This window comes from Palaemon carinicauda, chromosome 5 (genome assembly GCF_036898095.1).
Source record: "Palaemon carinicauda isolate YSFRI2023 chromosome 5, ASM3689809v2, whole genome shotgun sequence".
In the NCBI taxonomy this organism is placed as follows: Eukaryota; Metazoa; Arthropoda; class Malacostraca; order Decapoda; family Palaemonidae; genus Palaemon; species Palaemon carinicauda.
The window spans coordinates 157,043,291-157,069,017 of record NC_090729.1 but is presented as its reverse complement, the minus strand read 5'-3'; the positions used below and the strand labels follow the sequence as shown (position 1 = coordinate 157,069,017).

At 47.2% G+C, this 25,727-nt stretch overlaps 1 protein-coding gene across 2 annotated transcripts in view; it reads right to left on the bottom strand.

Moving 5' to 3' along the window:
• The window catches only part of LOC137641558 (serine-rich adhesin for platelets-like), a 100,926-nt gene that overhangs the window by 52,512 nt on the left and 22,687 nt on the right, over positions 1 to 25,727 (bottom strand). The gene's annotated exons all lie outside the window — the stretch shown is intronic.

Below are 25,727 nucleotides of genomic sequence, written 5' to 3'. Positions count from 1 at the left end.
TGGTGGGGAGGCTGGTGGGAACGCCTCATTAGATCTGTGAAAGTTGCACTGAGGAAAACATTGGGCACTAATTCTTTGTCCAAGAGTGAATTAGAGACTACACTTCATGAGGTGGAAGCTTGTATTAATTCTAGACCCTTGACATTTGTAGGTGAGGAACCTGATATCGCAAATCCTCTTACCCCTTCCCATTTCCTAATTGGCCGTTCTGCAGGTTTTCAGTTAGAGTTAGTAGATGATCCAGACTGTGGTGTATCCTCAAAGGATTTGTGTGTAAGAGAAGCTGTGCGTCTGGGTCAGTTAGACAAATTTTGGAGAATATGGCAGACTGAGTATCTTAGAAACCTGCCTTGTATGGTGAAGGGGTTCAAGCCAAATTGTAACCTTAAAGAGGGTTCTGTTGTACTAGTAAAGGATGAACGGGTGCCAAGGTTAAGGTGGCCTCTTGGAGTTATTACTAAGTTGTATCCTGGAAAAGATGGGGTTGTTAGAAGTGTTGAGGTTAAAACCAAACGTGGATTTATATCCAGACCTGTGCAAAATTTGTATAATCTAGAAATAACAGATTTGAAGGGTGAAATGGGTAGTAATTCCCAGGAGGAGAGACTTGAGAATCTTAGACAGGAGCCTGTAGAATCACCCTTAGTGTCTAATGTTGGTAAGTCCCGAAAGGGAAGACCTATTAAGGTTCCTATTAAACTTGACTTGTAGATTAAGGTAATAAGATAGCCTTGGAAGGCTCTGATGATGATAGGAGTGTTGAGACACTCCTATGGTGGGGAGGATGTTAAATGTTGGTTTGTTTGTCCTATGAAAACGCACCCAACGTTCGTTTACGCTGGTAAGTGTAGTGTTTGTCCAATGAGAACGCACCCAGGTTTGTTGACATTATCGAAATAGTTGATTTATTGAAAAATATGTTTATTTGAAAGGTTGATATATTATTATGATTGGGTCATTACAATTATAAAGAGTAATCCATGTGAATTGTGATTATATTGTGAAAACTGTATTAATTTCCCGAGTGGATGGGAGCCGGGACTTCCCCTCTCCCGTTTTCGTCACATATTTGTATTTTTTTTTACCTTTGGGGAAGCTTTAAAGAGAATAAAAGTGAGAAATTTATAATTTGCTGGTTAAATGGATTTGTCTTGTCTGTATCACAATGTTATCTATTTTTTTATGTGAAGTTTTCTACAAAAAGGAACCATGGGACCTGCGTGCTCCCCCAAGCTCTTGTTTTGAATCTGTAGTAGAGAGTAGAGAGGAATAAAGAGAAAACGAGACGGTCGTTTCCTTTCTCCCGTAGTTTATTTTTGAGTATTACGAGAAAATTGAGGAGGCTATGCCTCAAACTGAGGGGCTTATGGCCCAAAGACAACACACGGTAACCAGCCGGACGGGTTACACGGAGTATGTATCTATCTCCTTCTTTCCGCCCTTTTCTCTATGCATCACACTTAATGTTAAGTTAAAATTAATCAATTAATATTTAACTTAGTTTAAGAGTCATCCTTATGACTCCCCCATACTCATGTCCTCTTTCTCTTACAGGAGGAGCAACTGAAGTGCGACCACAGCTTCTGTGCAGTGAAGCGCCCGCACTTTTATGGACACACGGCGTGTAGGAACCACGCCCCTTGTGCCAACAAGAAAGGGGATCTGAAGTTCTGGGACCCGCAGAACTGTACGGTCTGCCAGGATCGCCTGGTCGACGCGTTCAACAATCCTCCCTCAGCGGAGGTTAGGGACGCTTCTCGAGAGAGCTACGCAAATGGGTGCGTGGCTTCCAGAAGAACGCCACTGGACCGTACCTTTCCACTGAAGACATGAGGGCCTTATTGTTCCCAAAGGCATCCCCAGATTCTGTGGTCCCCAAGGATCAGATCCCCACCGTCCTGATAACGGTGGAACCCGATGTTGTCATGGCCCAGTCCATGCACGAGTGTCACCTGGATGCCGACAACGAGGAACGTATGTCGGATATTTCGGAGAACACGGAGAGGACCCTCATGGCCCAAGACGCGGACGATGAAGAGGACCAGGTGGATTACACCGAGTCGGAGCAGGAGGTCGCTCCGCCTTCCACCGCCGCCCCTACTCCTACACCGACGGAAGTGTCTCTCCCGTCTACCTCCGCTACCTCGGACCCCATCCCATCCGCCCAGGAGATGTTCCGTATGATAGAAGCCCTTATGGACAAGAAGCTTCAAGTGACACACGAGTACATCAGGTCCATGGGAGGTTCCAAAGAGCCGAAGAAGATTTCGGTTAAGGACCTCCCGATATGCTCGCACGCCAACCCCTGGAGGTATGCTGAGCATATGATCATCGCAACGGGCAGGATCTTCATCAGCGAGAAGATCGGCTCGGTTGGCCTGGAAGAAGTGGAGTTCTTCCCGAGCTTTGAGGCTTACCCGGACTGTTACGTCCGGCTTCGATCCGAACCTACCTCTAAAGAGGAGACCGAACCAAAGGAGGTGATGGTTTTCGATCTCCAGAAGGCCCAGGCTATGCTAGCCAAAGCTGTTAAAAGTAGGGGCTTTACCTGCTCAATGCTCCCGGCACTGAGCAAGAAGCACCCTACCTACGTCGCACCCGACGACGCAGTCCTTCCCTTTACGGAAAAGGCCTTCGCTGCGTGTCACAAGGCAGTGGAAGAAGGGAAGCCCTGTCCTGCACTGGAGGAGTGCAGACCCTTCTCCCTAGTGACTCTCCCCGACGTTCGACACTGGAAGGATATCCAGCATACCTTCGTGGTGGGAAAACTAGATCCTGACGTGGCTGGACGTCAGTTTAATGAAGACCTCCCAAAACTTAATGACCATCTCCTTCGTCGGGAACAAGACACGAAGGAAAGGCTCGCAGCATCCATGTCCCTCCAAGTACAGCTTAACGTCATGGCTGGTGACACCAGAGTCCCCGACCACTACATAGTACTCGCCAAATCGCACATGGCGACTCTGGTAAAGGACCTGTAAAATTTCATGAAGGCTCGGAGAGCCTGTCGTGAATTCGTGTTCTCAAGTGCCACAGTGAGACACGAACCCCGGTGGCTGATTTCCTCCAACATCTGGGGTAAGCACCTCTTTCCCTCCGACCTTGTGAAAGAGATCACCGACAAGGCCGCCACTGAGAAAAGGAACATTCTCAACAAGTGGGGCATGTCGAAAAAGAGGAAATCCTCTCAGGACGATGGCCCTCAACCTAAGAGGAAATCGTCCAAGCCAAAACCCCAGCAACGTCAACAGAGACGGCAGTTTCCGGGACCCGCTACTCCCCAAGTGGCTGCTCAGCCACAACAGACCTTTCAGCTGGTCACCCAACCGGTTTTGTCCCAGTCACCGGTTTTCACCCCTGCCTTTGAGCAACCGACGACTACCTTTCGTGCCAAAGGTAGAGGCTCAAGCAGAGGTGCAGGCAGAGACGCATCTCGCCGTCCCTCCAGAGGCAGAGGAGGAAAGGGAGCTAGCGGCCGAGGCAGTAAGCCCTCGGGACACCAGAAGCAATGAAGTGCTTCCGGTGGGAGGAAGACTCCGCCAATTCCAGGATCGTTGGACCTTCGATCCCTGGGCACACAGCATCGTCAAGAAGGGTCTAAGCTGGAGTTGGACTCAACCACCCCCAACCTTCCAGAAATTCTTCCAACAATCAACCCCCCTTCTGGAAGAATATGTCCTAGATCTCTTGAACAAGAAAGTGATAAGGAGGGTAAAGTCAACCAGGTTCCAAGGGAGACTGTTTTGCGTCCCCAAGAAAGACTCCGACAAGGTCAGAGTCATTCTAGACTTATCCCCCCTCAACAAGTTCATAGCGAACAACAAGTTCAAGATGCTGACTCTTCAACAGATAAGGACCCTTCTGCCTCGAGGTTCTTACACGGTCTCCATAGACCTGGCGGATGCCTACTGGCACGTTCCAATGAACCATCACGGTTCCTCCTACCTAGGATTTCGACTCCAAAGAAAAAGCTACGCCTTCAGGGCCATGCCCTTCGGCCTCAACGTGGCCCCTCGGATCTTCACAAAGCTGGCGGACGCCATAGTACAACAGCTCCGCCTCAGAGACGTCCAGGTGATGGCCTACCTCGACGACTGGCTAGTCTGGGCTCCATCGCCCGAGGATTGTTTAAAATCCTGCAGCAAAGTCACCCAGTTCCTAGAACACCTGGGATTCAAGATAAACGCGAAGAAATCTCGCCTCTCTCCAGCTCAGAAGTTCCAATGGTTAGGAATCCAGTGGAACCTTCAGTCACACCGCCTTTCCATCCCCCAGAAGAAAAGGAAGGAAATAGCAGGGTCTGTCAAGTGACTACTGAAATCCAAACGGATCTCAAGACGCCAGCAGGAACGAGTTCTAGGCTCTCTACAGTTCGCCTCAGTGACAAACCCAGTGCTTCGTGCACAACTAAAGGATGCCGCAGGAGTCTGGAGACGTTCTACATCCATCGCTCGAAGAGACCTTAAGAGACGGCTCCCAAACAGACTTCGGCTTCTCCTCAAGCCGTGGTCGGAAGCGACGGCCCTGAAAAGGTCCATCCCTCTTCAACACCCACCTCCATCACTCAACATCCACACGGACGCTTCGCTGGAGGGTTGGGGAGGTCACTCCCACCAAAAACAGGCTCAAGGCACATGGTCTCCCCTTTTCAAGACGTTTCACATCAACATCTTGGAGGCCATGGCGGTCCTTCTAACACTGAAGAAACTCTCCCCGCCTCCCTCTTTCCATATTTGTCTAACCCTAGACAACTCGGTGGTAGTTCGATGTCTCAATCGCCAAGGCTCAAGATCGCCCCAGATAAATCAGGTGCTTCTGACAATCTTCCGTCTGGCAGAGAGGAAGAAGTGGCACCTGTCTGCAGTTCACCTACAAGGATTCCGCAATGTGAATGGCGGACGCTCTATCCCGGACAAGCCCGATAGAGTCGGAATGGTCTCTAGACGCAAGATCATTCTCCTTCATCTCTCACCAAGTCCCAGAACTTCAGATCGATCTCTTCGCAACGAGCGACAACAATCAACTTCCTCAATATGTGGCCCCGTACGAGGACCCCAAGGCAGAGGCAGTGGACGCCATGTCACTAGACTGGAACAGATGGTCCAAGATATACCTGTTCCCTCCCACCAACCTTCTGCTGAAAGTCCTCTCCAAGCTGAGAACCTTCAAAGGGACAGCGGCCCTAGTGGCTCCTAAGTGGCCCCGGAGCAATTGGTACCCCCTGGTCCTGGAGCTGCAGCCCACGCTGATCCCTCTCCCGGGCCCAGTTCTCTCCCAGCAAGTACAGAAGTCGACTGTCTTCGATTCATCATCGAAAATCAAGGACCTTCATCTCATGATTTTCTCTCCCTAGCCGCGAAGAAAAGGTTTAGGATCTCGAAGAAAAGTCTAGACTTCCTCGAGGAATACAAGACCGAATCCACAAGACGGCAATACGAATCATCTTGGAGAAAATGGGTCTCATTCGTCAAGGCAAAAAATCCTACGGAAATCACCATTGATTTCTGCATGTCCTTCTTTATTCACCTTCATGGACAGGGCTTGGCAGCCAACACGATTTCTACTTGCAAATCGGCCTTGACTAAACCACTGTTGTATGCCTTCCAGATTGATCTGTCCAGCGACATCTTCAATAAACTGCCGAAAGCATGCGCTCGTCTACGCCCAGCACCCCCACCGAAAACGATCTCTTGGTCTTTGGACAAGGTGCTCCATTTCGCCTCCAACTTGGATAATGATTCATGCCCTCTCAAGGATCTGACTCAGAAAGTTATATTTCTTTTTGCTCTTGCTTCAGGAGCCCAAGTCAGCGAAATAGTGGCATTATCAAGAGAAGAGGGTCATATCCTGTTTACTGACTCAGGAGACCTTACCCTCTTCCCGGATCCGACGTTTCTCGCCAAAAACGAATTACCCACCAAAAGATGGGGCCCATGGAGAATATGCCCCCTGAAAGAAGATGCCTCTCTATGCCCAGTAGAGAGCCTCAAGGTCTATCTTCGCAGAACTTCGGACTTTGGTGGAGGCCAACTCTTCAAAGGAGAAACATCGGGCAGCGACCTGTCACTGAAATAACTAAGAGCGAAAATCACCTACTTCATTCGCAGAGCGGATCCTGACAGTACACCCGCCGGTCACGATCCTAGAAAAGTTGCATCGTCTCTGAATTTCTTTCAGAGTATGGATTTCGAAAGCCTTAAGAGTTTCACAGGCTGGAAATCCTCGCGTGTTTTCTTCAAACATTATGCGAAACAAGTGCACGAAGACAAACATTTTGTGGTAGCCGCAGGTAGTGTTATGAAACCTGCACCTAACTCTGCATAGAACAGTGAGTTACTTGGGACTCTAACTCTTCGGGTGCCTATGTTGACCCTCGAATGATACGTAGTGATGTCGAAAACACTTAGTGCTTTTCATATAACTGTTCTTATCCCAGGTGAAATGTCATAGTCGTCACACGAGTGCCGCATGCCTAGAGCATGATGTGTTTTATTTTAAAGACTGACGTTCCTCGAGAACGAGTGCCTACTAATAAATTTGAAATTCTCTTTCAGATTCAAGAGCAAGTCTTTCATTACTATGTACATTATAATTTGTTGTAAATTAACTTTACATATATTGCAATTCACTAATATTCTCTGCAATTGTGAAAGAAAATTTCTATTTTATTACTTGTGCGTCTCAATCCGCTCCTACTTATACTATGAAATACATGTCTGTCATAGTTTTATTATCCCCTTCCTCTTATGGTTGATGAAGATACTAAGGTCTCAACCCTTATTATATATTCACCTGTGCAATGTAATATTCCAATACGAATACTTACTCTCTTCATACCTTAGAGACCAGACAATTCTCCATTAACATACAGTGCCTAACAACCACTTGTCTGCCCTTGAGAATGTTCCTATATGAATGCCAACCATTCAGTCTTGTCTCCAAGTTCTTCAGGTTCTTCTAGCAAGGTGAGTAGCCCTTCGATAACCACTTTGATCTCGGCATGGCCCGTGGGAACTTCACTGCCAGGGGGGCAGGAAGGTCTCTTCCCTACGGTTCTTCTATTAAGATTACTATGCTACCCTGTTCAAAGCCCTTGGCACTTACTCAAATAGGGGAAAATCTACCACGATACATTGATTCTCTGGTATTCTTCCATCAGGACGCCATGGCTTGAGCCCAAAAAACGGATTTTGAGCCAAGCGAAAAATCTATTTTTAGGTGAGATAGCCATGGCGTCCTGATGGACCCTCCCTGCTACTTCGTCCAGTTTTTCAGGTCCCACCCTGCTCTGCTGTATCATGGCGATCGGCAAGCAACTGGCTTCAGGATGAGGACGGACGTGACGTCATTTAGCAATGGCGCCCGTTTGTTTACGTCTCGAGTACCAAAAGTAGCCACGAACGAGATTAGCTGTGGAACGGCTCCCCAGCTATTCTCCGCCCCTACACACTTAAGTGTTAACTCTGTTTGGGGTGTAGATAGCTATGTGGCGCGTTAATACATGCGTCCCCTGTTGATATACGATGTCTTAAAAGGGAAACCTTTAGGATACTCGCTCCAGAAGTTAGAATTCTGTGATAACCTGTGGTTAAATTCTCTGGGAATATTTAGTAGTGATATACCCAAGGAAGCTACCAAAAAGGAACCTTCCATCAGGACGCCATGGCTATCTCACCCAAAAATAGATTTTTCGCTTCGCTCAAAATCTGTTATATATATATATATATATATATATATATATATATATATATATATATATATATATATATATATATATATATATATATATATATATATATATATATATATATATATATATATATATATATATATATATATATATATATGTATATATATATATATATATATATATATATATATATATATATATATATATATATATATATATATATATATATATATATATATATATATATATATATATCATATACAGTGAGCCCTCGCTACTTCGCAGTTTGACCATCGCGATTCACCACTTCGCGGATTTTTATCATAACCTATGTATATACATATATAGCGGATTTTCCGGAAATTTCGAAAATACCGCGATGTGACCGATGGCGCGAGATTGGAGAAAGTAAGGAAAATTGAATCATGATTGATTTTCAATATAAATGAAACTTTGAGGAGCAACAAAGATATCATTTGTTAGAGAGATAGAGAGAGGTAAGGAATGGGAGGTAGTGAAAAGTAGCCCACAGAGAGAGAGAGAGAGAGAGAGAGAGAGAGAGGAGAGAGAGAGAGAGAGAGAGAGAGAGAGAGAGAGAGAGAGAGAGAGAGAGAGGGGGGGGTTTAAATGTAATAAACAAAAAAATTTGATAGGTTATAACACATTGGTGCTTATGTAATATCAACTGTATACTGTAGACGGTTTGAATAAGTTAAGAAATGGTATAAACGATACTTTGTTAGTGTATTCGTAATTTCCTACACTCTCAAGAGCGGCAGCTAGATGTCAGCTGATCTAATCACAGCCAAAAGTAAAACAAAAAGAAGTCAACAATACTCGATTTTTAAAAACACACCCGAAATTTAAAAACAAAAGTACACGCTTTCTTAATGTGCAATTAACTATTTAAAGAGTAGAAATTTTCTAGAATAAAATGATGTTTCCCAAAAAATAGTGGTTTGCTGATGAAATTGGATGCCGTATTTTTAGCTATGATTGAAATGGATGTAGACTCGGCATAATTTTTTCGTTTCGTATTTAATTGACACTAAGAAAACTAATTTTAGTTTCTTCATCTAAATGTAAGTATTGTATAACACGAAGAGAGAGAGAGAGAGAGAGAGAGAGAGAGGAGAGAGAGAGAGAGAGAGAGAGAGAGAGAGAGAGAGAGAGAGAAGGAATCAGCTGTTGTAATCAAATGGCGTGTTTTTGTTTCGTGAGAATTTCATCGCCACGACTATAACAACAACATACTGTACTGAACTTTACAGTATTATACAGACTACTGTAATATGATAAAGTAAAATATTTGTAATCTATTTTATATGAAATGGGGCTATTTTTTTTTTTTAAAATTTACATTTATGTATGTAAAACACTCTCTCTCTCTCTCTCCTCTCTCTCTCTCTCTCTCTCTCTCTCTCTCTCTCTCTCTCTCTCTCTCTCTCTCTCGTAAATTGTTTTCCTGCTTTGCTACGTATGTATGGTTTTATATAGATCTGGTGAATAATATTTGTAATAACATATTCTATAAAAGCTTTTACTGTAATATCATTATTTATCACTTTCATCATGCGCGTTAAATGCCTTCGTTTGTTTACTGAGCGTACTTTATGATGCCGTCGTTTCAGGCGGCGTCATAAAGAAAAACATTTCATTTGGAAGTCCTAAGAAAAAATTAAGTAAAACATTGGTAATAACAAAATCAACATACTGTACTGAATAATCAATATAATTGATGCAAAAACTAACCTATACACAGATGTGTAAATGCGTTTGTTTCTTCATTATGATCAGAGATAAACGTAAACAAAACATTGGTTGCCATTTTTTATCGTGCTTTTTGGCGTGTTTAGGAAACGCATGATATAAAGTCGCCTTTAATATTTGTGCCTGTTTTAGTTTAGGGTACTGTAATACATGCATTAAGTGTTCTGTACATTAAAGGGTAGTTTGTTAACAGTACTATGTACAAGGGAAGGTTTTAAAAGTCTGAATATACATGTTAAATAAATAGGTAAATATGGTGTCACTACTTCGCGGATTTTCACCTATCGCAGTCGGGTCTGGAACCTATCTACCGCAATAAACGAGGGTTCACTGTATATATATATATATATATATATATATATATATATATATATATATATATATATATATATATATATATATATATATATATATATATATATATATATATATATATATATATTTGGGCTCAAGCCATGGCATCCTGATGGAAGGTTCCTTTTTGGTAGCTCCCTTGGGTATATAACTACTAAACATTCCCAGAGAATTTAACCAAAGGTTATCACAGAATTCTAACTTCTGGAGCGAGTATCCTAAAGGTTTCCCTTTAAGACATCGTATTTCAACAGGGGACGCATGTATTAACGCGCCACATAGCTATCTGCACCCCACATAGAGTTAACACTTCGATGTGTAGGGGCGGAGAATAGCTAGAGAGCCATTCCACAGCTAATCTCGTTCGTGGCTACTTTTGGTACTCGAGACGTAAACAAACGGGCGCCATTGCTAAATGACGTCACGTCCGTCCTCATCCTTCGCTTAGTAGCTTGCCTTACTAGACGGATTTTTCCCTGTGCGTATCTTATCGACTTGCATCTTAGCCATGTCTCTACCCTCGGCCTCGCCTTCTTCTGGAAAGTTGAGTACAAGGTTCCAGTATTGTTTAAATAAGCTCTGACCGTAAAGTAACTTTTACTTTTCGAGATATTTTATGTTTTGTGGCAGAGCTGTGCCTCGACCGGACCCGCCATTTTATGGCGTCGCTGTTGTTTTCATTGCCTTATTTAGCTAGCCTCAACAGCGTTTTCCGGCCTCATTAACTAATCGATACTATTAGTTATTTAGTCTTCATAGCTAGGAACTTTATATATCGTGTTTTGACGCTTTGTTATCGGTCATCATCTGACCCCATACCAGCTCGCTAGTCTAGCCCCTAGGCCAGAGCGCCTATCATCAGTGTTCATGCATGATATATTTCAGTGATCCTAGGTTTAGTTATGAAGATAGTGGCATTATTTTATGATACTGTTGACTGTGATGCAAGTGTTTTCGCCTTCAGGGACCATATAGGGGATAGGTTTGATAGTGTGCCTTTCTAACCTAACCTACATGTAGGACCCCTATATGCTTCCTTCACCCCCTGCCTTAGGGCATCCCCTCTGTGTAGCCTTGCTCCCCCTACCACGTAAGGGGATCAAGCTCATATCAGAGTATCTATCGCTTCTCTGTCCTCCCTAAGGGAATGATCCCCCCTTAGGGTTGCGTCCGAGAATGAGGAACGGCACGCCCTTCCTCTATTGCTGGGGCTAGGTTTCCGACCTTCCCTGCAATAGCGATACGTCTTCCATCCTTCCTAGTTCAGGGTGTAACATCCCTGCTCTAGGTTAGGCTTGGGGGGGAGTTAGTTCTGTGCCTTGCTGAAACGATACCCATGCACCGTTCTCAGACAGGCTGCCTTACCTTAGGCTAGGGAGCGTCCTCCCTTCCTTGGTGGCCGCTTTGGTACAGAACCTCCTCTATAGAAGACCCTTCTTCTTCTCCCCTCCCCTCCTATCTCTTGTATGGCCTAGCCTATACTTAGGTTAGTCTATACCCATCTGTCCCCTGTCCTACAACTCCTCCTTAGGGTGGAGTGATAGGGCTACCTTGAGCTCCTGTGTGCAGTCCGCTCTCGTACATATACCCTTCATAGTGTCCTATGGGGTTAGCCACTGGATGCGTTTTGTCCGCAGGGGTTCTCCTCCCTCTTGGGTGTTCCCTAGCCCTCCCTTGGGCTACCCTGGCTCCCGGCCGCCTGCGGCCCCTGCCTCTGGGTGATAGGGCTAGCCTCTATCATGGGTACACCCACTCAGGTGGGATGTCTTGGGGTCCGTGTCCGTACCCCTACATCCCTCCTTCTGTCTCTTTCACTATCCTGGTGCCGGTCCCTTGCCGCCTCCCCTGTCGGTGATACCCACCTCCCGCCCTTGGTGACACATTCCTTGCCCCCTGGGCCGTCAGTCCTCCGTGTGCCGAGAACTGCCGCCTCCTGTCGGCGTTCAGCCGATGGCCTTCCCTCATACCTCATAGCTTCGGCCGTCCGTCCATCGGTCTGGCCCCCGGAGTGCCGGCAACCACTGCCGGTAGTCCAGTTCTGCTATAGCCCTTTCCTTGTCCCTGTCACCAAGCCGGCAACCTTCGGCTGCCGGAGCCGCCGCTCCCTGCCAGCGTGCCGCCGTTGTGCCGGCGGCCGCCATCCTGGCATTACTCCTGACTTATATATTTGTCTTCCCTAATGCCAGAAACTCTGCTGGGGCGGCCTCCGGCGTTCCGTCAGTCTGCCGGAGCCTTCTGGAGGCATCAAGCGACTTGCACCCCTTCTACTAGCTATCATCTCATGTTGATAGCCCTACATTGCAACCAGATGGTTTGACTACAAAAATAGATAGGTATTATCTTACCGTTCTATTCATAACCATGCTGTCTTCTTGCATATCACAAATTTCCAGCATGCTGTGTGTATCTCAGAACGGCTGGTTGCCGGAAACCGTTACCCTATGGGATCGTCTACGTTCCCAATTCTATGGTCTGAGTGGCCTCAGTCCCAGTTTTATATCCTTGGCAATTCCCACTAGAATTCCCCCTGCCTTCCTGGCAATCTATGAAGAATTCTGCCCTGTGCCCTCGGTCACAAACAAATTGCCTATGGATAAGGTTACGGTAACCAGCCAGGCGGGTTACACGGAGTATGTGTCTATCTCCTTCATTTCCGCCCACTCTCTGAACATCACATTGTTTATACCACTTAATATTAAGTTGAAGATTAATCCTTTAATATTTGACTTTAGAATAGAAGTCATTCTCATGACTCCCCCATACTCATGTTCTCTTTCTCTTACAGAAAGAGTACGTGAAGTGCGACCACGGCTTCTGTGGAGAGAAGCGCCCGCACTTCTATAGGGCACACGGCGTGTAGGACTCACGCCCCTTGTGCCAACAAGAGAGGTGATCTGAAGTTTTGGGACCCGCAGAACTGTACGGTCTGCCAGGACCGCCTGGTCGAGGCATTCAATAACCCTCCTTCAGCGGAGGTTAGGGACGCTTCTCGAGAGAAGCTACACAAATGGGTGTGTGGCTTCCAGAAGAACGCCACTGGACCATACCTTGCCACTGAAGACTTGAGGGCCTTACTTTTCCTGAAGGCATCCCCAGACTCTGTGGTCCCCAAGGATCAGATCCCTACCGTCCAGATCACGGTGGAACCCGATGTAGTCATGGCCCAGTCCATGCACGAGTGTCGCCTGGATACCGACAACGCGGATCGTATGTCGGAGGTGTCGGAGACAACAGAGAGGAACCTCATGGCCGAAGAATTGGACTATGAGGAAGACAGAGTGGAATACGCCGAGTCGGAGCAACAGGTCGCTCCGCCTTCCACCACCGCCCCAACTCCTACACCGACGGAAGTATCACTCCCGTCTACCTCCGCCACCCCGGACCCCATCCCATCCAGCGCCCAGATGTTCCGTATGCTCGAAGCTCTTATGGACAAGAAACTCCGTGAAACACACGAATACATCAGGACCATGGGAAGTTCAAAGGAGCCGAAAAGGATTTCGGTTAAAGACCTCCCGGCATGCTCGCACGCCAACCCCTGGAGGTATGCTGAGCACATGCCTATCGCAACGGGCAGGATCTTCGTCAGTGAGAAGGTCAGCTCGGTTGTCATGGAAGAAGTGGAGTTCTTCCCGAGTTTTGAGGCTTACCCGGACTGTTACGTCCGACTTCGATCCGAACCTGCCTCAAAAGAAGAGACCGAACCTAAGGAGGTGATAGTGTTCGATCTCCCGAAGGCCCAGGCTATGCTGGCCAACGCTTTTAAAAGTAGGGGTTTTACCAGCTCAAAGCTTCCGGCGCTGAGCAAGAAGCACCCTACCTACGTCGCACCAGATGATGCGATCCTCCCCTTCATGGAAAAGGCCTTCGCTGCGGTACACAAAGCAGTGGAAGAAGGGAAACCTTGCCCTGCACTGGAGGAGTGCAGACCCTTCTCCCTGATTACTCCCCCCGATGTTCGACACTGGAAAGATGTCCAGCATACTTTCGTGGTGGGGAAACTAGATCCTGACGTTGCTGGACGTCAGTTTAACGAAGACCTTCCGAAACTTAATGACCATCTCCTTCGTCGGGAACAAGACACGAAGGAAAGGCTCGCCGCATCCATGTCCCTCCAGCTACAGCTTGACTTCATGGCCGGTGACACTAGAGTCCCCGACCACTACATGGTGCTCGCCAAAACGCATTTGGCGACTGTAGTTAAGGACTTGTACAGCTTCATGAAGGCTCGGAGAGCCTGTCGTGAATTCGTGTTCTCAAGTGCCACAGTGAGACACGAACCCCGAAGGCTGGTTTCCTCCAACATCTGGGGTAAGCACCTCTTTCCCTCTGACCTTGTGAAAGAGATCACCAACAAGGCCGCCACGGAGAACAGGAACCTTATCCACAAGTGGGGCATGTCGAAGAAGAGGAAATCCTCTCAAGACGACGGCCCTCAACCTAAGAGGAAATCCTCCAAGCAGAAACCCCAGCAACGTCAACAGAGACGGCAGTTTCCGGGACCCGCTACTCCCCAAGTGGCAGCTCAGCCACAGCAGACCTTTCAGCTGGTCACCCAACCGGTCTTGTCACAGTCGCCGGTTTTCACCCCTGCTTTCGAGCAACAGACTACTACCTTTCGTCCCGAAGGTAGAGGATCAAACAGAGGTGCAGGCAGAGACGCATCTCGCCGTCCCTCCAGAGGCAGAGGAGGAAGGGGAGCTAGCGGCCGAGGCAGTAAACCCTCGGGACACCAGAAGCAATGAAGTGCTTCCGGTGGGAGGAAGACTCCGCCAATTCCAGGATCGTTGGACCTTCGATCCCTGGGCACACAGCATCGTCAAGAAGGGTCTAGGCTGGAGTTGGACTCAACCACCCCCAACCTTCCAGAAATTCTTCCAACAATCAACCCCCCTTCTGGAAGAATATGTCCTATATCTCTTGAACAAGGTGATAAGGAGGGTAAAGTCAACCAGGTTCCAAGGGAGACTGTTTTGCGTCCCCAAGAAGGACTCCGACAAGCTCAGAGTCATTCTAGACTTATCCCCCTCAACAAGTTCATAGCGAACAAGTTCAAGATGCTGACTCTTCAACAGATAAGGACCCTTCTGCCTCAAGGTTCCTACACGGTCTCCATAGACCTGGCGGATGCCTATTGGCACGTTCCAATGAACCACCACGCTTCCTCCTACCTAGGATTTCGACTCCAAAGGAAAAGCTATGCCTTCAGGGCCATGCCCTTCGGCCTCAACGTGGCCCCTCGGATCTTCACAAAGCTGGCGGATGCCATCGTTCAACAGCTTCGCCTCCGAGACGTCCAGGTGATGGCCTACCTCGACGACTGGCTAGTCTGGGCTCCATCGCCCGAGGATTGTTTAAAATCCTGCAACAAAGTCACCCAGTTCCTAGAACACCTGGGATTCAAGATAAACGCGAAGAAATCTCGCCTCTCTCCAGCTCAGAAGTTCCAATGGTTAGGAATCCAGTGGAACCTTCAGTCACACCGCCTTTCCATTCCCCAGAAGAAAAAGAAGGAAATAGCAGGGTCTGTCAAGCGACTGCTGAAATCCAAACGGATCTCAAGACGTCAGCAGGAACGAGTTCTAGGCTCTCTACAGTTTGCCTCAGTGACAAACCCAGTGCTACGTGCACAGCTAAAGGATGCCGCGGGAGTCTGGAGACGTTCCGCATCCATCGCTCGAAGAGACCTCAAGAGACGGCTCCCAAACAGACTTCGGCTTCTCCTCAAGCCGTGGTCGGAAGCAAAGGGCCTGAAAAGGTCCATCCCTCTTCAACACCCACCTCCATCACTCAACATCCACACGGACGCCTCGCTGGAGGGTTGGGGAGGTCACTCCCACCAAAAACAGGCTCAAGGCACATGGTCTCCCCTATTAAGACGTTTCACATCAACATCTTGGAGGCCATGGCGGTCCTTCTAACTGTGAAGAAACTCTCCCCGCCTCCCTCGATCCATATTTGTCTTACCCTAGACAACTCGGTGGTAGTTCGATGTCTCAATCGCCAAGGCTCAAGATCGCCCCAGATAAATCAGGTGCTTCAGACAATCTTCCGTCTGGCAGAGAAGAAGAAATGGCACCTGTCTGCAGTTCACCTACAAGGATTCCGCAACGTGACGGCGGACGCTCTATCTCGGACAAGCCCGATAGAGTCGGAATGGTCTCTAGACGCAAGATCATTCTCCTTCATTTCTCACCAAGTCCCAGAACTTCAGATCGATCTCTTCGCAACGAGCAACAACAATCAACTTCCTCGATATGTGGCCCCGTACGAGGACCCCAAGGCAGAAGCAGTGGACGCCATGTCACTGGACTGGAACAGATGGTCCAAGATCTACCTGTTCCCTCCCACCAACCTTCTGCTGAAAGTCCTCTCCAAACTGAGAACCTTCAAAGGAACAGCAGCCCTAGTGGCTCCCAAGTGGCCTCGGAGCAACTGGTACCCCCCTGGTCCTGGAGCTACAACCTACGCTGATCCCTCTCCCGGGCCCAGTTCTCTCCCAGCAAGTACAGAAGTCGACTGTCTTCGCTTCATCATTGAAAGTCAGGGACCTTCATCTCATGATTTTCTCTCCCTAGCCGTGAAGAAAAGGTTCGGGATATCGAAGAGTCTCGACTTCCTCGAGGAATACAAGACCGAATCCACACGACGGCAATACGAATCATCCTGGAGAAAATGGGTCACATTCGTCAAGGCAAAAAATCCTACGGAAATCACCATCGATTTTTGCATGTCCTTCTTCATTCACCTTCATGGACAAGGCTTGGCAGCCAACACGATTTCTACTTGCAAATCGGCCTTGACTAGACCACTGATGTATGCCTTCCAGATTGATCTGTCCAACGACATCTTCAATAAACTGCCGAAGGCATGCGCTCGTCTACGCCCAGCACCCCCACCGAAACCGATCACCTGGTCCCTGGACAAGGTGTTCCATTTTGCCTCCAACTTGGACAATGATTCGTGCCCTCTCAAGGATCTGACTCAAAAAGTTATTTTTCTTTTTGCTCTTGCCTCAGGAGCCCGAGTCAACGAAATAGTGGCATTATCAAGGGACGAGGGCCACATTCTGATTACAGATTCAGGAGACCTTACCCTCTTCCCGGATCCAACGTTTCTCGCCAAAAACGAATTACCCACCAAAAGATGGGGCCCTTGGAGAATATGCCCCCTGAAAGAAGATGCCTCTCTATGCCCAGTAGAGAGCCTCAAGGTCTATCTTCGCAGAACTTCGGACTTTGGTGGAGGCCAACTCTTCAAAGGAGAAACATCGGGCAGCGACCTGTCACTGAAACAACTAAGAGCGAAAATCACCTACTTCATTCGCAGAGCGGATCCTGACAGTACACCCGCCGGTCACGATCCTAGAAAAGTTGCATCGTCTCTGAATTTCTTTCAGAGTATGGATTTCGAAAGCCTTAAGAGTTTCACAGGCTGGAAATCCTCGCGTGTTTTCTTCAAACATTATGCGAAACAAGTGCACGAAGTCAAACATTTTGTTGTAGCCGCAGGTAGTGTTATGAAACCTGCACCTAACTCTGCATAGAACAGTGAGTTACTTGGGACTCTAACTCCTCAGGTGCCTATGTTGACCCTCGCGTGATACGTAGTGATTTCAAAAACACTTAGTGCTTTTTCATATACTGTTCTTCTCCCAGGTGAAATGTCATAGTCGTCACATGAGTGCCGCATGCCTAGAGCATGATGTGTTTTAATTTTAAAGACTGACGTTCCTCTGGAACGAGTGCCTACTAAGAATTTGAAATTCTCTTTCAGATTCAAGAGCAAGTCTTTCATTACTATGTACATTATAATTTGTTGTAAATTACTTTTACATATTTATTGCATTTATTTAACATATTCTGCAATTGTGAAATAAAATTTCTATTCTATTACTTGTGCGTCTCAATCCGCTCCTACTTATACTATGAAATACATGACTGTCATAGTTTTATTATCCCCTTCCTCTTATAGTCGATGAAGATTACTAAGGATTCAACCCTTATGATATACTCACCTCTGCAATGTAATATTCCTACACGAATACTTACTTACATCATACCTTAGAGACCAGACGATTCTCTATTCACATACAGTGCCTAACCACATCTTGTCTGCCCTTGAGAATGTTCCTATACGAATGCCAACCATTCAGTCTTGTCTCCAAGTTCTTCATGTTCTCCCAGCAAGATGGGTAGCCCTTCGATGACCACTTTGATCTTCAGCATGGCCCGTGGGGACTTCACTGCCAGGGGGGCAGGAAGGTCTCTTCCCTACGGTTCTTCTATTAAGATTACTATGCTAACCTGTTCAAAGCCCTTGGCACTTACACTACAAGGGGAAAATCTACCACGATACATTGATTCTCTGGTATTCTTCCATCAGGACGCCATGGCTTGAGCCCAAAAAACGGATTTTGAGCCAAGCGAAAAATCTATTTTTGGGTGAGATAGCCATGGCGTCCTGATGGACCCTCCCTGCTACTTCGTCCAGTTTTTCAGGTCCCACCCTGTCCTGCTGTATCATGGTGATCGGCTAGCAACTGGCTTCAGGATGAGGACGGACGTGACGTCATTTAGCAATGGCGCCCGTTTGTTTACGTCTCGAGTACCAAAAGTAGCCACGAACGAGATTAGCTGTGGAACGGCTCCCCAGCTATTCTCCACCCCTACACATCGAAGTGTTAACTCTATGTGGGGTGCATATAGCTATGTGGCGCGTTAATAAATGCGTCCCCTGTTGAAATACGATGTCTTAAAGGGAAAACTTTAGGATACTCGCTCCAGAAGTTAGAATTCTGTGATAACCTGTGGTTAAATTCTCTGGGAATATTTAGTAGTTATATACCCAAGGGAGCTACCAAAAAGGAACCTTCCATCAGGACGCCATGGCTATCTCACCCAAAAATAGATTTTTCGCTTCGCTCAAAATCCGTTATGTGTGTGTGTGTGTGTGTGTGTGTGTGTATATATATATATATATATATATATATATATATATATATATATATATATATATATATATATATACAGTATATATATATATATATATATATATATATATATATATATATATATATATATATATATATATATATATATATATATATATATATATATATACAGTATATATATATATATATATATATATATATATATATATATATATATATATATATATATATACAGTATATATATATATATATATATATATATATATATATATATATATATATATATATACAGTATATATATATATATATATATATATATATATATATACAGTATATATATATATATATATATATATATATATATATATATATATATATATATATATATATATATATATATATATATATATATATATATACAGTATATATATATATATATATATATATATATATATATATATATATATATATATATACAGTATATATATATATATATATATATATATATATATATATATATATATACAGTATATATATATATATATATATATATATATATATATATATATATATATATATATATATATATATATACAGTATATATATATATATATATATATATATATATATATATATATATATATATATATATATATATATATATATATATATATATATATATATATATATATATATATATATATATATATATATAAATATATAAATATATATATATATATATATATATATATATAAATATATAAATATATATATATATATATATATATATATATATATATATATATATATATATATATATATATATATATATATATATATATATATATATATATATATATATACAACAACTGACCATATAAAAGTAATTAACCAGCTATTGGAAAAATTAACAAAGATCGGGCAAATCACCATGTGTGGTATTTTTGGGCTCAAGCCATGTCGTCCTGATGGAAGTTCCTAAAGGGTAGCTTGCTTGGGTATATACAACTACGGCAATATTCCCAGAGAATTTACCTTAAGGTACTGATAGAGTACCTGCAATAAGATATGTTTTCCCATGGCGGGCAGGCGCCAAGTGAGTGTGCCGGTTGCACAGAGCAACGGAGTCAGTCTGTATCTGAGGACGCATTAAACTACATGTCTCCACCATTGTGTGTCTCTTGTCCTACCTTGACATCTAATATGGCGCAGTGATTCTCAAGGACCAACGTGACCCTCACCATGCCCTTCCAGCGCCGCTCAATGCAGTCCACCCCAAGGGCCGCACGCCCCCTCGTCCCCCGTGGGCTTGTCCCTGCCCTGCAAGAAGCCAGGCAAGCCATGGCGGCACAGCAACAAATGATCAACGTTCTCCGTGACCGGCTTACGACACATGCTACCCCTGCACCTCGTGTCCCTGCGTCTGCAGCCCCGGAGAAGTGCGAAATTGAGCTGAAGCCCGCCGCATTCAGGTCCTGGAGGAGGTCGATGGAATGCTGGATCGAACTGTGCAGACTACCGCCCCACGAGGTCGTCCACCACATCAGGCTATACTGCACACCCCCTCTGCAACGGGCGCTGGACGCCAGATTCACATCACAGGAATGGAGCAACCTCACCGCTACGGAAGCCATGGACTTTATTCGCGATATTGTGTTGCGTTCTACAAACTGTGCTGTGTTATGGTCGGAGTTTTTTAACGCGGTACAAGGCCCAGGAGAAAGTGTCCGTGATTACTTTTTAAAGTGTTCTCAAAAGGCCACCGATTGCAATTTCCAGTGCCCTCAGTGTCAGTGTAATCTGGCTGAATATATGTTATTACCCAAGTTAATGGTGGGCCTAAGCGATGAGGCTATGCGTCGCCATGTATACCAGTGTAGCAATGACATCAATAGTGTTAGTGCCCTTAGGGCCAGGTGCTGTGCCTACGAGGCGGCCCGCGTCGACGCCGCTGCGCGCCAATGCAACTGGAGGGAATCTGCTTGTGCAGCTGGCAGCGAAACACCCGAGGCAGATCATCCGAGTGCAACCGTTGTACAGGTAGGGGTCCCCCACCCCCTCCCTGCGGGAACTGCGGTGGGCGCCATGCCTCTGGTAGAGCTTCATGCCCCGCTAAATCCGTCATATGCAACGGGTGCCACAAGCAGGGCCACTACTACAGATGCTGCAGGAAGTCACAGGCAAAATCGGCAGGATCCCCGACAGATGTGTCTAGTGCTACGTCCAGCGCTGTGCTTGTTGCAGGCGCCAACCTCGCCCGCCACCCAGTTGTGGAGGTGACAGTCGTTCACAACGATACAGGGGTACGAGTGCCAGTCACCGCCGTGGCGGACACTGGGGCACAGGTATGTGTGGCTGGGCCCTCCTTGCTATCGCACCTCCAAGTCCGCCCAGCAGCTCTTACACCCCGGGCTGGTTTGCGGGATGTGGCAAACCTCCCCCTGAAGTGCCTTGGATCTGCCGTGTGCCACGTCACCCTGCAAGGTCGCACCACGGAGCAGGACGTGTACTTCGTGCAGTCGGCAAAGCACCTCTTCCTGTCGTTGGACGCTTGCAAGGATTTAACGCTGATACCCAAGGAGTTCCCCCATCCCTCCCCCGCGGTGGCACACGTGAGCCTATTCGATGGCACAGCCAGACGGGCCGCCCAGGTACCACCCCGACCCGCCGAGGTGCCCATGCCGCCCCAGGAGGAACATGCGGCCAGGTTGGAAGCCTGGCTCCTGCAACATTTCGCTACGACGACATTCAACACAGCCAGGAAGCCACTGCCAGTGATGCAGGGGAAACCGCACCGTATCCACCTGCTCCCAGGAACTACGCCTTACGCATGCCATACCCCAGCAACAGTGCCGAAACACTGGGAAGAGGAAGTGAAGGCCCAGCTCGAAGAAGATGTTGCCCGTGGCGTCATAGAACCGGTACCCGCTGGGCAGCCAACCGAATGGTGCGCCCGTATGGTGGTCGTCGCCAAGAAGTCAGGACAGCCACGCCGTACAGTCGACTATCAGCGCCTCAACGCATCTTGCCTACGGGAGACACATCACACCCCCGCCCCATTCGACATGGTGTCCGGGGTTCCTAAGCACACGTTCAAGACCGTGGCGGACGCGTACTGGGGATACCACCAGGTAGAGTTAGACGAAGAAAGTCGCGATCTAACCACATTCATTACCCCCTGGGGAAGGTTTCGTTACCGTCGTACACCCATGGGGCACTGCTCTGCCAGCGATACGTACACTAGACGATCTGACGACGCCATCCAGGACATCCAGAGGAAATACAAGTGCGTAGACGACACCTTACTCTACGACGACAACATCGAAGGGGCCTTCTGGCATGCCTACGACTTCCTCGAAACATGCGCAGCTAAGGGTATTACGCTTAAGCCGGAGAAATTCCAATTCGCAAGAAGGGAAGTAGACTTCGTGGGCTTCAACCTGGGTTGGGAGGCCTACAAGCCAACAGAGGAACGTTTGGCGGCCATCAAGAACTTCCCGATGCCACGTCAGCCCTCTATCACCGACATAAGGGCTTGGTACGGATTTGTCAACCAGCTGGCGCCATTCCTCGCAACATCCCCTATCATGAACCCGTTCAGGGAGCTCCTCAAAAAACCAACTGGGAAGGCAGTGTACTGGGACGAGGCACTCCGCACCAAATTTCATCACGCCCAAGACATGATATGCCAATTAGCGAAGGACGGACTGGCCTACTACGACAGGAGCCGCCCCACAGCAGCGATCACCGACTGGAGCAAAGAAGGCATAGGGTTTGTAATCCTTCAACAGTACTGCTCATGCAGCTCCGCCAATACGCCCTTTTGCTGCACGGGTGGGTGGCGCCTGGCACTATGCGGCAGCCGCCATCTCACCGCCGCTGAAGCTGGCTACGCTGCCGTGGAGGGGGAGGCCCTTGCGGTAGCCTGGTGTCTCCAGAAGGCGAGGCTGTTCTTGCTGGGGTGCCCCAACCTCACCGTTGTGACGGACCACCGCCCGTTAACCAAGTTACTGGGGGATCGTGCCCTCACGGAAATCTCGAACCCCCGCCTCTTCAGGCTGAAGGAGAGAACTCTGCAGTACCAATTCAGGGTCAAGTACCTGCCGGGGAAGCGTAACAGCGCGGCGGACTTCCTGTCCCGATACCCCGCCTTAAAAGCCGATCCCAGCGCCTACGACATGGACCTCGACGAAGACCTCACCGACACCATGGCGGCCGCCGTCGTGGCAGCAGTGGAGCACGACAGCTGTGTCGTGGACGAGGCGAGAGTTAGGCACGCCACTGTCATCGATCCCGTGTACCAGCTGCTCATGGCCAGGGTCCTGACCGGGGACTGGGCCGATAGGAAGTCCCAGGAAATTGCGTGCCTTCGGCCCTTCTACAGTGTCAGGGAGAGGCTGGCCGTTATCCAAGACTTGGTGACATATACGTTCGAACAGGGCAACGTTCGCCTAGTTATCCCGGAGCCTCTCCGTCAGCAGGTGGCTGCCAACCTACACGCGGGGCACCAAGGCCTGGACTCGATGCAACGACGAGCGCGCCAGACGGTGTACTGGCCTGGACTCGAGGGGGACCTGCAGTATCACCGATCCTCGTGTGAAGAATGCTATGTACATGCACCATCTCAGGCCGCGTAGGAACTCATTATCACGCCGCCCCCAGAGTACCCCTTCCAGATGACGGTTGCAGATATGTTCCAGCACGACGGACACTCGTACATGGCCTACGCAGACAGGCTCACAGGGTGGCTGGAGCTGGCCCACTTCCCCCACGGAACCTCCTCCTCCCACATCAAGACTCGGCTACGTCGCTACTTCGCCAGATGGGGGGCCCCGGAGCAAATTTCCACGGACGGTGGCACCAATCTGGCAAGTGAGGAAATGGGGGAATTTTTCAAGTTATGGGGCGTGTCTGTGCATCTATCATCCGCCCAGTACCCGCAGTCCAATGGCAGGGCAGAGGCCGCAGTCAAGATCGGGAAGCGGATAATAATGGCGAACACGGGCAGCAGCGGCACCCTTGACACGGACAAGTCCTCTATGGCTATCCTGCAGTACCTCAACACCCCCCTCCGCGGAATAAACAAGTCACCCGCCCAGATGGCAGCGGACAGGCAGCTCCGAGATGGTGTACCTACGGCTCGCTGGCACCTCACGGTAGACAAACACTGGGGGGCAACCTTACGGCAGAGAGAACGTCAGATGGCTGACAGTGGTGCCGCCCTCACCAGGACCGGACCGTCCAGAAAGCTTCCAGCCATCAACCCGGGTTCCCAAGTACGAGTGCAAAATCAGGCCACTAAGCTGTGGGACCGCACCGGTACCGTGGCGGAAACGCTCCCATACCGACAGTACCTAGTCAAACTAGACGGCAGCGGGCGCCTCTCCCTCCGTAACAGGAAGCACCTGCGTCTCACATCATCGGGGCCCCAGCCTGGGCAGGCCACACCTGCTACGCATCCAGCCACGCCCACGCCCGAGCAGCTACCAGGCAGTCACCCTACGCCCAGCCCACATGCAGCACGGGAGCCACGCCCATCACGGCGCACTAGAAGGCCTGCGTGGATGGATGACTACATGTGATCATCGTACATTACAGCGGCACCTGCATATATTTTTTGTTCTTTATTGCCTTTGTTTTTCATATTACTTTATGAACATGTATTACCTGCACATTGTGTTTTGCATTCCTGACAGCTATGTACCTGTCTTCCTATTCTCGCACATGCACCCAATTTAATCCATGTATATCCATGCATTATTTTTTATCATTGCCTCTCCATGTATATCCATGTATTAATCTCGGGGGGGGGATGATAGAGTACCTGCAATAAGATATGTTTTCCCATGGCGGGCAGGTGCTAAGTGAGTGTGCCGGTTGCACAGAGCAACGGAGTCAGTCTGTATCTGAGGACGCATTAAACTACATGTCTCCACCATCGTGTGTCTCTTGTCCTACCTTGACATCTAATAGGTACCCAGAATTCTAACTCCTGGAGCGAATATCCCTAATAAAAGAACCAGGGATATCGCGAAATATCAGAGGACGTATTCTTGACATGCCACATAGCAATCTGCACCCCGAACAGAGTTAACACTTCGAAGGGGTCAATTGGCAAGAAAATGAAAACGAGAAAGAAAGGAGAGCCGCTCGCAAGGTATAACTCTCCTCTACCGTTTCGTAAGTGTGCATTGCGCCGCTCACGGCGCCATCTGTATTTCTTTTTGCGTAGCTCAACAACTCGATGTTTTTTCCCTGTGTTTCTCGCAATTCTTGGATTATTTCAACTTATAATGCTTTCTCCAACTTCTTCTGCTTCTGATAAGTTGAGTATTATTTCTTTTATGTATAAATGTAAGCTCTTGGTAATTTTAAAAGTGATTTGATAGTGATATCGTTGTTACAAAAGCTGTTGCCTACCGGAGGCGTCCTGGACGCTGTCGCTCGCTAGGTATGAGTTATTTAGTTAGCCAGAGCGACGTTACCGGCTGTTTTGCTTTAATAATTCTAGCTGTTTAGCGTTACATAGGATCTCTTTATATGATGCTTTTAGTATTTTTGTTTTGGCGAAGGATTTGCCGATTCTGGTCTAAGCTAGACCTTGTAGCCTAGTCGTTTGGCCCTCGTACTTTCCTGCATGATATTCAGATTTCCGAGTGTTCTAAAATTTTATTGAAGCTTTAGGCAGTTTTATACATTTAAGATTATGTTTATTTTCTTCCACGATAGTATACGAGTGAGTTTCAGTGATTTAGGTAATCGATTCTCTTTGCACCTAGGCTAGTTGTCTATGGGGCCTTAGTATACTTTCTCACACTCCCCGGTTGCTCTCTTCTCTTCGGAGAAGGTGTGCAATCCCTTTCCCTCTGTTTAAGCCTTGGGCTTAACCTTAATGGTTTATCTGAATTGACTTTAGATACAACTACATTAGGGTGTTTCTGTTCCTTCCTGTTTCCAGTA